Source organism: Oncorhynchus masou, chromosome 10 (assembly GCF_036934945.1).
Source record: "Oncorhynchus masou masou isolate Uvic2021 chromosome 10, UVic_Omas_1.1, whole genome shotgun sequence".
In the NCBI taxonomy this organism is placed as follows: domain Eukaryota; kingdom Metazoa; phylum Chordata; class Actinopteri; order Salmoniformes; family Salmonidae; genus Oncorhynchus; species Oncorhynchus masou.
The window spans coordinates 51,955,312-51,960,291 of record NC_088221.1 but is presented as its reverse complement, the minus strand read 5'-3'; positions in this window follow the sequence as shown (position 1 = coordinate 51,960,291).

The window sequence follows — 4,980 nt, the reverse complement described above, 5'->3', positions numbered from 1 at the left end:
CATTATGTGTTTGCAAAACTTTACTTCTTATCCAACCACTAATGTTTATGAAACATTAGAAATTATCAGATTTCTGTTTCAAGTCTCCCATTGAAATCAATGAATGATTTAAGGCCAACGTCAAAGTGGGCGCACGCTTATCTAAACTGGGTAAGGGGCCCTAAATGAATAGAACGTGTGGCGGAGTGCCCCTGTTCAGTAGCTCTGTCCAACCATGTCTGCAATTCACCAACATGTCTCTTTTCTTCCATGAGTAATGGGCGTAGACCAAACAGTCTACCTAACGGACCACAGAGTCCGTCCAGAACAGTCACAGTCTCCATAAAGGATCACAGAGTCCGCCCAGAACAGTCACAGTCCAACTAACGTACCACAGCGTCGGTCCAAAAGAGTCACAGTCTACCTAACGGACCACAGCGTCGGTCCAGAACAGTCACAGTCTACCTAACGGACCACAGAGTCCGCCCAGAACAGTCACAGTCTAGCTAACGGACCACAGAATCCGTCCAGAACAGTCACAGTCTACCTAACGGACCACAGAATCCGTCCAGAACAGTCACAGTCTACCTAACGGACCACAGAGTCCGCCCAGAACAGTCACAGTCTAGCTAACGGACCACAGCGTCTGTCCAGAACAGTCACAGTCTACCTAACGGACCACAGAATCCGTCCAGAACAGTCACAGTCTACCTAACGGACCACAGAGTCTGCCCAGAACAGTCACAGTCTACCTAACGGACCACAGAGTCCGTCCAGAACAGTCACAGTCTACCTAACGGACCACAGAATCCGTCCAGAACAGTCACAGTCTACCTAACGGACCACAGAGTCTGCCCAGAACAGTCACAGTCTACCTAACGGACCACAGAGTCCGTCCAGAACAGTCACAGTCTACCTAACGGACCACCGAGTCCGTCCAGAACAGTCACAGTCTAGTAACGGGTCCATCTGAGTCAGGTTCTATGGCTCCTAATGATCCTACTGGTGCTGAGGTTCCACAGTAAAAGGTACCCAGCCGTAGAAGGTGAAGGCTGTGGGTTAGGACCCAAGGAGAAGGTTAGGGACAGTGTTCACTCTTTTCCTGTCACTATGTGATATCTAGAGGACTCGAGGCACTGTGATAAAGTCCAGGCCCTGTCAAAGTGCTCTCTCGGGCTCTCGACATGACCTCTTGACCTGCTACCAGGAATGAGTAAAAGGCAATGTGTGGATGGTTCTAATCAAGATAGTGTGTGTGTGTGTGTGTGTGTGTGTGTGTGTGTGTGTGTGTGTGTGTGTGTGTGTGTGTGTGTGTGTGTGTGTGTGTGTGTGTGTGTGTGTGTGTGTGTCAGAGGGGTTTGTTGGAAAATAAGCTAAGACACATTTGAATCTCATATGGACTAATAAAGTATACAATCTGACTAACAACGAGACCCAGAGATAGGAAACCTGTAGTTGAACCGAGTCAAGCTGTCCCACTAGTTTACCTTAGTTTTAAGGTCAACAGTTTAGGTTAGTTTAGGGTCAATAGTTAAAGGTTCAGTTGCCCGTGACGACCCCTTTAAGTGAACACAAAAGCAAAGTGAATTACAATCCTCTACGCCTCCAACACTGAAGCGATTCATTCCAGAACTCTCTTAATTGATTTTCCTCCGATGTGACGTTCTGCTTTGTGAGCTAATTTGAGGCAATAAAAAGTCCACCACAGAATAAAACAGCAGTCGGCCTGAAGCAGCAGTTCCACAAGGAAACGTGTAACTAAATGAACAAAGAGGGTTAAGGAGAAGAGGGGTTAGAGATGGAAATCAAAGGGTTCATTCTTCTCTTCCTGTGGTTTAGTCACGGTTGGGAGGATCCAGGGAAATGGGCATCCGCTCAGTCCATGGTGATAATCCACTTACCGGGTTGAAGCTCGGGTCTGAGGGTGTGGTAGTCTGGGGTAAAATTGATCCTCTGTCACGGGACAGATTGAGAGCTGTGGGTCAGGACAGGAGGAGAGGCTACTGGTCAGGAGAAAGGCTGCCTGGCGGGTGGTGCATTGGGAATGAGATGACCTGTTCTGGAGTTACACACCCTTACAGACAAGTGGTAATCCATTTATGAGCTGGGTTAACGGGGGGGGGGGGGATTCAGCCGGGTCACAGGAAGCGTAGGGCTCTGGGGCAGCCAGATGGGGGGTTCACTGGTAGGAGTGGTAAGTGTGTGGGGGTTCACTGGGTACAAGGTGACCATCCCAAAGGGCTGGTAGGGGGGGGGGGTACACTGGATAAAAGATGACCGTCCCAAAGGTTGGTGGGGGGAGGGGTACACTGGATATAACATATAACATTAGTCCTTCTAGATGTTTTAGTACTTCTAGATTAACGGTTAAACAGATCCCTCAGTCCAGCCCTGAAAGGGTTAAACAGATCCCTCAGTCCAGCCCTGAGAGGGTTAAACAGATCCCTCAGTCCAGCCCTGAAAGGGTTAAACAGATCCCTCAGTCCAGCCCTGAAAGGGTTAAACAGATCCCTCAGTCCAGCCCTGAGAGGGTTAAACAGATCCTCAGTCCAGCCCTGAAAGGGTTAAACAGATCCCTCAGTCCAGCCCTGAAAGGGTTAAACAGATCCCTCAGTCCAGCCCTGAAAGGGTTAAACAGATCCCTCAGTCCAGCCCTGAGAGGGTTAAACAGATCCCTCAGTCCAGCCCTGAGATGGTTAAATAGATCCATCTCTCTCAGTTGTATTGTCGTGGTCCTCAGGGATCCACCCGGGATCTATACCTTTGACATGTGTCTTTCATTTAGTCCACTACAACGCAGGCAGAACATCTGATGTCCCAACACACTGACGAAGAGGAAAATGTGTGTATGGCTGTGTCCCACATGTGTCCCACTATTCCCTACATACAGTAGTGCACCACTTTTAACCAGAGCCCTATGGGCCCTATGGGACCTGGTCTAAAGTAGTGCACTAAATAGGGAATAGGGTACCCTTTGGAACTCAGCTATATTATATCCCCTGGAGTGTGTGTGTGTGTTGTGGAACATGTTCTCACTGACAATGTTCCGGAGAGAGTGTGAACATGAGTGCAAGTGCGTGTGTGTGTGTGTGTGTGTGTGTGTGTGTGTGTGTGTGTGTGTGTGTGTGTGTGTGTGTGTGTGTGTGTGTGTGTGTGTGTGGAACATGTTCACACTGACAATGTTCCGGAGAGAGTGTGAACATGTGTGTGTGTGTGTGTGTGTGTTTGTGTGTGTGTGTGTATCCTCACGTGGCTCACTCCTAATGTTTAACCCTCTGTATAATAATCCACTAACCGTGTCATTTATGTTCTTTAGAACGTGGGTTATTTTGACAACACACACATTCCTCTGGGCATCTCATGTTTCCTCATTTCAGGTGTCAGCTTACACTGCAATCTTTCATTCTCTACGCTGGTAAATAAGCACTCTGTCATGTCGGGTTTAGCCTGACAACCTTAACTACTACCTTAACTTGTACTATCTATTGTCCCTACAATACCATCTGAGGGATAGAAGGAGAGAGAGGGGGACGAAGGAGAGAGTGAGAGAGAGAGAGACAGAGCGAGAAAGAGAGAGAGAGGGAGATGAGAGAAAGGAGAGGGAGATGAGAGAAAGGAGAGGGAGATGAGAGAATGGAGAGGGAGATGAGAGAAAGGAGAGGGAGTTGAGAAAGGAGAGGGAGATGAGAGAAAGGAGAGGGAGATGAGAGAAAGGAGAGGGAGATGAGAGATGAGAAAGGAGAGCGAGATGAGAGAAAGGAGAGGGAGCTGAGAGAAATGAGAGGGAGATGAGAGAAAGGAGAGGGAGATGAGAAAGGACAGGGAGATGAGAAAGGAGAGGGAGATGAGAGAAAGGAGAGGGAGATGGGAGAAAGGAGAGGGAGATGAGAGAAAGGAGAGGGAGATGAGAGAAAGGAGAGGGAGATGAGAGAAAGGAGAGGGAGATGAGAGAAAGGAGAGGGAGATGAGAAAGGACAGGGAGATGAGAAAGGAGAGGGAGATGAGAGAAAGGAGAGGGAGATGAGAGAAAGGAGAGGGAGATGTTTGACCGGGCCCCTAAATGAAAGACACATGTTAGAGTTATAGATCCCTAGTGGATCCCTGAGGACCACGACATTACAACTGAGAGAGATGGATCTGTTTAACCCTTTCAGGGCTGGACTGAGAACACATGGCTTGCAAGATCTAAGAAATCCATGGACTCACAGCCCCTGTCTGCTGGGCCTCCTGTTCCTCATAGACAGCCATCAGCTGGAGAGATAGAGAGAGAGAAGGACGGAGGCGAGAGAGAGAGAAAGACAGAGAGAGAGAGAGAGAGAGAGAGAGAGAGAGAGAGAGAGAGAGAGAGAGAGAGAGAGAGAGAGAGAGAGAGAGAGAGAGAGAGAGAGGGAGAGAGAGAGAGAGACAGAGAGAGAGAGAGAGAGAGAGAGACAGAGAGAGAGGGAGAGAGACAGAGAGAGAGAGAGAGAGAGAGAGGACAGAGGCGAGAGAGAGAGAGAGACAGAGAGAGAGAGAGAGAGGGAGAGAGAGAGACACAGAGAGAGAAAGAGAGAGAGAGAGAGAGAGAGAGAGAGTTGACACAGTTAATGAATAGTCATGGAAGCCTCCAAACACAATCCACGACGATGACGACAGTAGTTGGAAGAGAATCAATGGGCCTGGTCTACTTAACAGAAGTTTTACATGAACTGACCAGACAAAATGAGAAGTCAGCCCTCCTTTGTACAATGATTTCAAAAATATTCAGTTAAAGTCAGTTAATACTAACAAAGTCAGTTAATACTAACAAATTATTATTTACAATGACGGCCTACACCGGCCAAGCCCGGACGACGCTGGGCCCTATGGGACTCCCGATCAGTACACCAGGGCATCTGTCGTGACGCCTCACTGAGATACAGCGCCTTCGACAGCGGATCCCAAAATAACAAACAATAAAAGGTAAAGCGGGACTTTTCATAACAACTTGAGACATCTGAACTATTAAAAAAAAACAAAAGC